Consider the following 12,485-nt stretch of genomic DNA (forward strand, 5'->3'; position numbering starts at 1 on the left):
AAGAGAGAGAGAAAGAGACAAACAAAATCAGCTCCTGGTTAAACAAACTGTTCACTTGCTCAATAACTCAATAAGAAAAAAGGAAAAACATTAACCGTTAACGCCTAACATCTGTAGTGAATTTAAGAATATTTCCTTAAATTATAATCTATTCAATCAGTGTTGCACTTCATGGAAAATATGTGAGAACAAAACAAGTCATTTAAACTAACTTGTCATTATATTTTTAATGAGATAATGTTTTAATGGTCATGTTTTTTCTTACAAAGTTGCTGTAAAAACAACTCTACAACAGGTGAGACACATCTCTTCTCACCATGCCGACCAAACAGTGTCCCTTCCTTCAGGACATATTCAAGTCCCCAGTCTCCCCTTTGGAGGTGAACGCAAACTCAAAGACTTTTGTCCAGGGGTAAGGAACTGGAGCCATATCAATCAAGTGGAAAAACTCTTGTTCCACTCCAAAATGCTGGCTCTGGGTTACATTTGATTACATAGTGCTCCAAGTATCTATTTCACTGAACGGCCTCATGAGAGGAAGAAAAAAAAAGGCATGTCACCGCAAGGCTAGAATCCTCATAAACAAACAATCACTGTCCTTTTCACAAAGCTCCTTTCTTACCCTCTTCCTTGCTTCGACTGCAGAATGAAAGCGAAGCAAATGACGGAAGTAGATGGAGGGCCAACGGAGGGTGGGGGTAAATAACAATACGATACAATCTCACCAATCAACATCCAATACGGTAAGGGCCTAACTAAATAATTAAAAATGTTTTGACATGTCTAATTAAAACCACTGGTTTGCTTAAAAGGTCGTACATACTCCTGTAAACAACTGTATTCTTATTTATGTTTTTTTATATTTAGAAAAAGTGAATATGAACCGTAGGACTTTAAACTAATGTCTGCTCACGGCCAATTATATTAAATCAGACATGCAGTCCTTATTAAATCCAAAGAAGAAAGGAAACAAGAGGATCTTTTCAATTCCTCACTGCTGCAGGCATCATGGACAGCAGTGACTCAAGCCTCTCTACAGTATGTTGATGTCTTGTATCCCAACCGTAAATATGCACGTGATTGGAAGGAACAGCAACTGACATCAACGATTTATGGAGGGAACTGACCAGACAGGTTGAACTGAAATCTGATCAACAACTGATCACAGAAAAACTCATAGGTTGATGGGAAATCACTTCAGACGATTAGTCTCATCACTGAGCTCCGGAAAGAGTGGGCTGTGGCTAGCTGATGTAAAGAAAACTAAAAACAGAGGAGGTCATTTCACAAATTGTACAGAAACAAAGATAAACAGATGTAGTGGGTTAAATCTACACTGCCTGACAAATGTTAACATATTTGCTCTCAGTTTACGGTCTCTCTGCATGTTTTGTTACAGTAATCAACTAGTCTACAGTGACAGAATAGGCAAGGGTGTCCTAAACTCTCCTGTTTTTCCCCAATTGTCTCAGCGCACAACTTGTTTCCTTCTCCCACCAACCGTCTCACACATCAGCTGAGCAGAGGTAAGGTACACATGAGTCAAAGGTCCCTCAGAACGACATACCAAGCTATGACGGCTGCAGTAATCAAGATAAGCCCTCTCTGCTATTTACTATACAATAACACTTGTCATTAACGTGATGTAATATGAATGGCCACAGGTTTTACATTTCAAGCATTCACACTCCATGTAGTCTACAAAATGTAAGTAACCCTGCTGGCCAAGCCTCTGACGCTAATTGTAGTTTGTATAAAAGCACCGAAAATGAAGTGCAGCACACCTGGGGCCCGTTTCAGAAAGCAGGTTTAGTGAAAACTCTTGAGTTTGTTAACACTGAGATGAAGGAAACTCTGGGTTTTCTGTTTCAGCTCCCTCTCTTCATTCACTCTCTAGCATGCTCGACCACCGCTGTGCTCTCTCTCTCTTTTTGTCTCTGGCTCTTGGGATGAGGAGCCAACTTTGAATGCTGTGTTTACAAAAAAGTAAGCTCTATCGCCTACATATTATACCTTTTAATAAAAATGTATTTCATGGGAAAACACAACTTCTAAGTAAGACCATACACAGAAATCATAGTAAGGGTCTTCAGGGGGAAAGGTCTGGTGTTTGGTGAGGTGACACATATCAACATACAGTACAGAGTACGGTACATCTACAGTATGACCCAACAGGTCACAGCTACAAAATCGTTATTGCTATAGCGTAATGTAAGGTTACATAATACTGACCAGTATAAACGACACAGCCCTTTGTAAAACATCAAATCTGTTCTACTGCATGTAGGCAAACTAATCCCACCAGGCATTCACACTCATCACTCACTGTGAACCAATAGGGAAAACACCCATTTATCTTACCATATCATCAACTGGTCAGTGATGTCAGTCCTATGTGACTACATTCAGCGCTGACAGGCCATTACACTGAATGCACAGTAGTATTGAGAGAGCGCTAAATAATGCATGAGGTTATTAGACCAGATCTGTACTCATTCCTGTGACCGGGCGCGCCAGGGAACAGGTTTTGAGCTTTAGGCTTCTACTGAATGTCTCACTCTTAACTGATTTACATATTGTGTCTCCTTTGTAATAATGTCAGATATTACTCATGTCTCATATGTTGGCATAAAGCCTAAGGATAAAACAGTAGCACTGATTTCTGATAAGCTTACAGGATCGAGTCCTGATCCATTACAGGCAATTAAGTATGCATTTTTCACCTCCAGGTATAATTAGTGTGCTTGTAGATTTTAACAAGTAGGGCTGCCACTATTTTCTTGATTATGCGATCAGTTGTTTGGTCTATAAAAATATGTAAGAAATGGCAAAAAAATGTTGATCAGTGTTTTCCAAATCCCAAGCTGTCGTTCTCAAATGTCTTGTTTTGTCCACAACTCAAATATATTGGGCCCCATCTTGCAGCCGGCGCAGCACAGCGCAGAGCCCGACGCAAGTGTCGACACAGTTGTCAATTTCCCCGTCCAGCGCCCACGTTGTTTAAATAGCAAATGCACCTGTGCTCATCTTTGCGCCCATGGACGTGCTGGTCTTACTGGGAGGTGTGTTCAGGTGAATTCTTGGCGTATTGCTATCTTGAGGCAGCGGGAAGTGATCGCGCCATTGACCAACAAAAACCTGGTCTAAAGTCAATAGCACAGCATTTCATTGTTATTTTAACAGCAAATTAGTAAAATGTGCACAGCGTGTGCCCACACACACACACACACACACACACACACACACACACACACACACAAATAAAAATCTTACGGTGCAAATCTGCCATCATAATAACAACGCACCAAGGTACAAACGCGCCTGGCTTTTAAAGGGAATGGGAGAGGACACTGGTTTATTGCATGTTACGCCCAAAACACACCTACAACCCTTTTGAACCATGCGCCCGGCGCACGGATCCTTTTTTCCGCCGTCGAACTAGCAAAAGTGAAAAAATAGGGCCCATTCAGTTTACTGTCATAGAGGAGTGAATAAACCAGAAAATATTCACATTTAAGAAGCTAGAACAAGAGAATATTTTTCATAAAAATTACTCAAACCAATTAATCGATTATCAAAATAGGTGGTGATTAATTTATTAGTTGACAACTAACTGATTTATCTTTGCAGTCTCTGGTAACTAGACTACTTTACCAATTAGAGAATCACTGCCATGTGTTTTTCAATAGTGCATTGCTATAGGATAGACATTTTTATATATTGCCACTGACTGTATTAGTTTAACAACTTCCAGAGTCCAGCAACTTCTGAAGCAAATGTTGAACACCAACCTGTTGGATCTAAAAACTTCTCAGGTGGTTAACAGATTTGTTGCTCCCTGCAAAAAGGAGCAGCATATTTTTGGCAGAAATATGTTAAGAACACGCTGAGCATACAGAGAGACAGTGAGACTATGCTGCAGAAGGGGTTTGACACGTTTGAATGGATATTTTACTATTCTCCTTCAAACCAAATTCCACATTCCACAACTTGAAGAAAGCATGAGAAAACCGTAATGCTGGAAATTAAATAGAATTGTATAATTGCTTTAGGATCTCGTTTATTTGTTGTTTTATTGTCATTTTGACAATAAAACTTTTGGCTAGGACTTAACATTGGAAAAAAAAAAATCAACCTGATTAATAATAAAAGTACTGAAACTAGGGAAACCAGGCAAAAGTAATTTGAGATTCCACTTCATCTAATTAATTTAAAAAGGGACTGACACATTAGGAGTTGCTATTGATTGTGACATATACAGTATATGTGTCAAAAGGCTATATTTAAAAGGAGAAGAAAGATAAAACATGGACAATTATAGTTGCATGTATTCATGGGAGGCGTGGAAAGCAACTGAGGGTTAATTAAGATAGCTCATCTCAGCTACGTGACTAGTATGAGTAGGAATAAGCTTACACCAGCTGAAGGAAACCAATCACTTGAACAAATAATTCAGCATTATGGCCGCCACATTAGTTTAGGTAAAATACTTTGAATCTCTTACGTTGTTTGGGGTGTTTATTAAATGTGTTATATCTCTCTCTCTCCTTCAAAGCAGTGGTACCATTGTACATGAGTGATTTGATAGCTTTGTATATTTATCATGGCAACATCGGAGTCTGAAATCTTCTCACCATGTTATTGAGGGTGTCATGTGAAGGGCACGTTTTTACTCTGCTTCTTATGTGTCCATTACACCTCACTACACAGTTCAGATGAGCTCTCACCTATTTCCCTCTGAATGGCTGTTTGCAATCAGAGAGAGGAAGTGCCAGGCCGTTACAGTAGGGTAGGAGGAGAGAGGGATGCACGGCAGAAGCATGCTAGAGAGGGGTGGGGTGAAGGGGACGCTGGAGAGATGGAGTAAAAAACAGATATGGATATATACATAGATACAGCGAGTAGGGGAGGGGTGACCTCTTTGTCCCAGTGGCTTTCTGTGTCACAAGGCATACCCTGCTGGCTGTTGTGGATGTGACAAAAGGGATAGTATGAGGAGCGGCACTCAGCCGTGGCCCAGAAAGAAGCAATCAACACAAAGCCTGATTTTGTTATCTAAAAAGATGGCTAAAAATACACAAGTTATAAGCACTTCAATTACTGGCTAAATATAAATAAATGTCTCATTTCTGACAGCCTCTCATCTTGAGAAGTTACAGAGGAAAAAGGTTTGCTATTCATGTAAGAATCACATTTTTAGTATGATTTATTTCTGTTGGTATCGCTTTACTCCCTTTTTTTTTTTTTTTTTTTTTTTTTTTAAATCAAGGAGCAGATTTTGTTTGTGTTTGTACACTGTGTTTGTCCATGTGACAATGAAAAATCGGTTGGTTGGCCAACTAAATTGTATGTACTGTATGATAATGACTGGTATTAATACATTTCATCTTAATGCAAGTCTATTTTAGGTTCAAGCCATAGAAAGGATCGACAGCCACCACACCCCCCTGCACACCCAATGAGCATTGGCAATGAAAACCAGGACAGTTATTCCGTTTTGGGGGTTTATAAGGATGTTGGATTAATCAGATGATAACTTCCTCAGTTGAACCTTACAAGGCACAAAATCGGGGGAAATTACTATTCCCTGAAGCCCAAATGTCTTGTTATGTCCGGCCAACAATGATACCAAACTGAAAAAGACAGCAAATCCCCAAGAGTGAGAAGCTGATACTAGGAAATGTTTGGCATATTTGACTTTGCTAATTCAAAAAATTCAATATTTTTTTGTCTTTTACTACTTGATTAATTGATTAATCATTTCAGCTCTGATTAAAGTATTGACAATATCATAATTCTTTACAGAGAATAAGCACCATTTGCTCCGCAACTAAAGATAACCCTTACATAAGAAGTAATTGATGAACTATGCTAAATCAAGGGGTAAAAAGAAGGAAAAGCGGTGTGTACTGGAAGCCTGGGGTTTGGGAGTCTGAGTTGCACAGCGGCAGTGGTCGATGAGCAAGAGATGAGGCCTGCTGTAATTATGCGCAGTACCGCAGACCTGACTCAAGCGTGTCATTTCAACTGGGTGGTGAAAGCTGCAAAATAAAGACATTACCCTAATTTTGGTGGCGTAGCTGGAGGAAAGTCTAGGGAGTTTTCCTTTCTTTTTACCCAACAAAATAGCGGAGACAGAACAAGTGCTACTTAGCATGCAGTGAAGCAGTGACTCATCTTTTCCTCCTTTGATTTATTCACATCATGGCCGAATTGACACGCGTGTCTCATAATCCAGGGACTGACGGGTCCCAGGTTGGATTTAAAGACACGACACGGTCTGCAGAAGCATTAAACATTTCATAGGTCATCAATTCTAAAGACTAATGGTCTAGTGCTCCTGGTGGTCTGGACTAAATTAAGATCAACGTGTCTGAAAAAACACCCTTGTCATATAAAAGAATATCTTTTAAAACCTGCGCATAACCTACACTACAAGACCAGTGATTAAATATTTATTACTCAACATCTGGCCAACTTTTAACTCAGGTGGAGTTGAAGGAATACCCCACCAATTTTTGCATGAAATGATACAACCTGTGTCACATTTATCAGTGTAAATTGTTTGCACCATCTGCATCCCAGTGTCCCAAATGGATACGTCTAACTTGCAAGTCTCAACTACAGATGGTGTGAACCTAAGGGACAGAGAGTAGAAACTTGCCAATATAAGAAATAGTAACATTTCATGCCGACGACATTGCAGTGAGTGCATTCCTTAGAATATGGTCATTTGTGAATCTGAGTATTACTGCTGCAATTTTAGTTGCTGTGAGATATTCATACAGGGAGGGGCCAAGGTGGACCATGGCAGAAGTCCAATACCACTCATAAGGTAGCTTATCTCCTTCTGGTCTACTCGCCATTTCATTTCGAGCTCCTCCATTGTCAGATTATGTGATTACCAAACAGGAAATACAGGCCATTGGTTTTCTTTCTGTCAGGTGCCCTGCTACTTACAGAAAAGACACAAGTGAAAACTCAGCTGTAAAAAAAAGATTTGGACCGCAGCCTAGGTGTTAGCTTAGCTTCCATCAAAGTCAATATTAAGTGATCATAAAAACCCACCGTCCACCAACACCCACCATCTAACAAAACTAATTAAGTGGTGCTATTAGTGCCTGGGCTTTGAAATGAAATGTGATTGAGGAAAGGGCAAGATATAACAAAGTGGGTAAAGAGAAGGATCCAGACAGCATTTCAAAGAGGGATCATTTTAACGACACACAGACGTGCAGAAGAGGAGAAAGGGGAAAGAGGGAAATAAAAAACCTCTGGCATCACGTTCCAAGAATGTCAGCAATGAGCTTACAGACCACATCCCAACACAAAGAGTCAGAGTCGGAATCACATCCAGACTTATAACAGCACTGGAGGAAAGAGAGGGATTGCTGTGGAACGCTTGAGTGGGAGAAGGAGGCCCTGTCTGACAGTCCAATAAGCATCCTCCATCTACATCACATGACGCAATCCCACAAATGGTTCTGAAATTGTTCCATGCTGCCAAAAGTTTCTCTTAAAGGGAAAAAGAGAGAGAGAGAGAGAGAGAGAGAGAGAGAGAGAGAGAGAGAGAGAGAGAGAGAGAGAGAGAGAGAGAGAGAGAGATATGACGGAGAAATGTAGAGAGGGTTGAAGGAGAAGGGAGATAACATTATGACGATGTGTTTTACTGCATACCTCGGACTGGGTCACTACGAGTACAGAGGAGACAAAACAAATCAGATCTGGAATGACCCGGGCTGCAGAGAGAGCTGGGCTACAATGGAAATACATGGACTTGTGATTGACACATAAAAGTACATTAAGACCCACAATAATGGCAAAAAAGGGTGGGTGCAAAATGGAAATTTAAGAGGAGGAAGAAAACATGATCTGGGATTTGTGACAGAAGTGTAATTCAAATATGCTTTGTGTTTAGAAATTGCCTAAGAAGAAAAAAAAAAAAAAAACATGGGGAGAACAGAAAGAGAACAATGGACAAAAACAGACAATGTGGACCTAACAACAAAGCAGACAAACTGAGTCTGTAATGCAGCTAAACAACTGGCTAAGCAGACTAGTCCAGTCCTGTACATCTCTCTCTCTCTCTCTCTCTCTCTCTCTCATCACAGGGAGCATGTTACAGCAGCAGTAATAGCACATGACAAGGTGACCTGTGCCCCACACAGGATGGTCTAAACTGAGGTGGAAGAGATGGGGGTGGGTCACATGTCCTGTGTCCAACGCTATAGTCTCTGCACCACTTCCCCCCTGCCCAGGCCCCAGTGCTGGCCTGCAAGGCAAGAGAGGCAGTGGCGGCAGCCTGCCCCCTTATGCTGGGCCCCTTGCTGGACTCTGGAGAGTGGAAAGAGACGAAGCAGGGAGAGGGCCTCTCCAACACACACCGAAAGTCCTGTTTATGTCTATGCCGAATTTGACAGAGAATGCACAGTCTCAAGCACACAGAGCCAACTGGACAGAACCGGACAGCAACAGACATGTGGGTGAAGTGGGTACAAATGCAGTTAGCCCACAAGTCAAAGTTAGATAACTTCCATAAAATGCAGAAAGCTTTTGAAAAGGTGAAAACAATTATACTAAAATTTCATCCATAATCCAGTTATACACTGAGATTAATTTTAAAAAGAAATCTAGATATACATCCACCGTACTGGATAGCATATAGTGACTTATATTTTGCTTTGCAGGAAGAACTTTTTCTGCATGGCTTGTGCTGCACATACAACAAATATTACCTGTGTGATGTGTTTGGCCTAGAAACCATTAACCAAGGGAGGTAATTGAGGACCTAAAGACATTAGGGAGAACTTAACACTTCATTAGTCTCAAAGGCAACTGAACGTATGCGGCAAACAGCACGCATGTACAGAGCTACATACAGGAGGGTCTTTACAGTTATGTACAGCAGCCTCTTTCTATAGGGTTACATGTGAGAGGAAGCAACCAATTACTGTAGTCACGAAAGGGGGGTGGGGGCAGGGTATTTCACTGTACAGGAGACCTAATGGACTGTACCATCACCACAGCACACAGTTCCATGAACAACCTGCTACAGTTAGAGTCAATAAAGACACCAACCATGCCCATTTTGTATCTTTTTATCACATGTACACACTTAGTCCTACTTACAAATGAATTGAAAATGTATTCCAAAGCTGACGCATATGTGGTCCTCATTGGGGTAGAGTCTCCCATCCTGGCCCAAATAACATGGTTATCTCGTATATTTCCACATGATATAAATTCAGAACATGTGTGACCGTTGATCGTTGAGTTGTTGATAATTTTTTCCGAAACAGGCGATGCAGCAGCTGACATAAAAACAACATCCTATCTGCTACTTTTTTCAAGCGTCCAACTTCATTATAGCACGAAGCTCATTGAGAAAATAGGTAGGAATACATCAATGTACTCATTGCCATTAGATGTATTTGGTCCACCTCAGATTTACTTTGAAGTGATGAGCAGCAGAGAGAGAAGAGCTGGAGGATGTTTACATTTCAGATGCAAGAAAGACAAGAAGCTTGTAGTAATTCATTATAATCAGTATGAGCCAGTGGCTCAGTTCTCTACAACTAGGAAGTGAGTGGTTAAGGTGTAAAAATAAAAATAAGTGTAGATATATAAATAATTCTTAGAAAAAAAGCATTGCTTTATGTGGTCTAAATGTATGTTACATGAGAAGAGGGTATAATCCTGCAGTGATTAGTTCAGATCACTGCAGCTTATCCTTTCTTTTTTTTTTTTATCATGTGCTAACACAATAAAAATGTGAGTTGATACTTCACAGATATTAAAAGCGGCTAACTAGCTAGTAGTAATATTAATAATTTATGGGGGGAATTTTCACTCTGTAGCTGTATGATATAATGTTCTCATTTGGACAGAAAAACACCCTATACCTAAATGGACTGTATTGATAAATTAATTTTCTGTTGTGCATTTTTCATTACACAGCCCTTTGGCTTAAGAAGGTGTCACAAATGACAGGTCACATATTAACCTGACATTTTCAATTTCATTTCATTATTCAGTATACCGATATTACAGTCTTATTAATGGCAATGTTGATACTAGTTCATGGATTATACTACCTTAATCTTAGAGAGATTTATTGTGTATGATTAGAGTGAGTGTATGTCAAAGTATTATAGTTGTGAAATCAAGAGACTGCAACAATACCATGAAATCTGTGCAAAAATGTGTGACTTCAAAAGCAACATAAATTATATATCTTTTTTTTAAAGACAGCAAGCTATCAATATAACGTTACAAAGGGGAATGCCTTAAAAGCAAAAGAAAAATGTCTCACCTGAGGTTTTCGCATGCCCTTATACAATAGTAAGACTTGAAACCGTTCTTCAGTTTATCCGAAGTTGTTAATCCTGTTCAAAACAAAAGCAAAATGGCATGTCGCAAGTCACTGAGTGGGCCTATAACGTCGTAGCTGACCTGCAGCTGCTCTGTTTATGTAACACTGCATTACTTCCAACAGCAACATACACACTCAATTGCAATCATCACATATATAGCAGTAAGGCAAGTATGTAGGCAAATACATTGATAAAACAACATACTTAAAACTGTGATAAGGCTGTTTTTATGAAGTCTTGAGCAAGAGAAATCACAATAACTTAAATCCCGACTCTAGCATTCCTGCTGTGCATGCAAGTTTCATACCTCAGCTCAACTTTTCCCCATCAAGACCGAGTTGCTTTTAATCCTCTTTAGTCGCCGTTTGTCGTCGTGTTCATGCTCTTGCAAAGTGTGCCCCCTCCATGTTGACTGGGTGGGTGAGCTTTGAGGAGAGAGGACCGCGTTGTACTAAACTCAAAAATGTGAGGAGACTTGGGGAGAAAACGTCAAACTCGTACGCCCTTCCAGACGTTGGCTCACACAGCAGCGCTTGTAGTAGCTAACGTTAGCAACGTGGCTAGCTGGTTGCTTTAACCCTAAAACGCGGCACCAAGTTCAGCCAGCTTATTAACCGATATGCGACCGCGGCCAACGAACATCCAACGAAAAAATGGCTGAGACGCAACTGTATTTCACTGACGGGCAAACGTACGCACGAACATGAAGAAAACTCAATCAACACATATGGTAGTCCGACGTGAAATACCCCTCCTTCTTCAGGACCCAAATAGATGGTCTTTACTTTTTGTTATGCACCGCCCCCTCTACAGGACCTCTACGGAAAAGAGGGATTTCCCCCCCAGCCCCTCCGGTAACCAATCACAGGGGGGCTCGTCATGTCTCCCGTGTTGTGATTGGTGACATTTCGGCCCCGACCGGCTTGGTTTGGTCGGCTACGGTGTCCATAAGGCGGAGAGCCGCCCCCTCAAACAGGGGTGTGTCGTTACGTCAGAGGTAAGGAAGAGGTAAACAACTTTGACCGCGTGAGGTTTAAAGCAACATCGTTTGCCTCTAATCTCTGAATCAATGGACACCGTGTGGGGGGTTACCGCATTCACATTAGATACGTGTGGTGTCTCAATAGGTGGAAATAATCCAGTTGAGGTCCTGTATGTCTTTCTTTTGCTGCTACAGGCTTTGAGCCCTATATTTGAAATACTCCACAACACCATCACCGTCGATATCACGCAGTTGAAATAATAACATGCGCTATGTCCGGTCCTAAATCTTTAATTTAATGCATTTTGCTCCATCTTTTCTTTGACTGATTATTTCTCTTTCAGATGCGTGCAGTGAGGCGTGTGTATTGGAGGGGTGTGTCTACTCTGCAGTACAGTGGTAGGCTGGAAAGCAATGCCGCCGCATGGCGATCTTGCCATACATTTGCAATGCATGAGAGATGGCCGAGCCTATGCTAAAAATAGACGATTAAACAACTCCTCTACACGATCAAACTGGGCAAACGCTGCTGCTCTTCATCAAGATGAAATTTCTTGTTTTTTAGGTGGCATTTGTTCATTCACGGTTGTGTGCACAAGGAGCTCTGGTTTGTGGTATAAATGGTGGGTTGTTTGTGTGTCTGTGTGTGCGAGCATGTGTGTGTGTGGGGGGCCAGCGGAGGGAGCCTGTGTGAAGGTCAGGGGTGTGTCTATAATGTAAACAGTAAAGGCGACAGATACGAAGGGGAGAGGGGAGAGAAAAAGAGAGGAGGCCCCATCCGTTTTCATATATCCTCTTCCTCCTAATCGTTCTTTACTTCTGCGGCAGCCAAACAAGAGATAGGCCTAGATAGGGTGCAGATTGTAAAGAGAATATACAGCTCTTTACAAATTACAGAGATTGTCATATGATATAACAGAATCTGCCTTTCAAGCACATTCATTTTCACGTTTTTTTTTTTTTAAATAATAGCATCTTTTACTATGGTAATTATACTATTTGTATCCCATTTTCTATTTGTGCTATTTTTAATTTATCTTTATTTCGGTCTTTAAGTTAGAATACAATATTAAATAGGCTACTGGAAACAGTGCATTCAACTCTACCTGCCTGGTTTTCAAAATCCGGGA

General features: G+C 40.8%; 1 protein-coding gene across 1 annotated transcript in view; it reads right to left on the reverse strand.

The window, feature by feature from the left end:
* The window catches only part of LOC114554225 (vitamin D3 receptor B), a 28,493-nt gene extending 17,345 nt beyond the window's left edge, over window positions 1–11,148 (reverse strand). Inside the window, exons 1-2 of the mRNA XM_028575918.1 lie at window positions 10,681–11,148; window positions 10,313–10,385 (exon numbers count right to left, since the gene is read on the reverse strand). The gene's annotated coding sequence lies outside the window, so the exon portion shown is untranslated. The remainder of the gene's footprint in view (window positions 1–10,312; window positions 10,386–10,680) is intronic.
* Window positions 11,149–12,485: the final 1,337 nt, after the last annotated feature.

The sequence above is a fragment of the Perca flavescens genome, chromosome 4, assembly GCF_004354835.1.
Source record: "Perca flavescens isolate YP-PL-M2 chromosome 4, PFLA_1.0, whole genome shotgun sequence".
NCBI classification, from domain to species: Eukaryota; Metazoa; Chordata; class Actinopteri; order Perciformes; family Percidae; genus Perca; species Perca flavescens.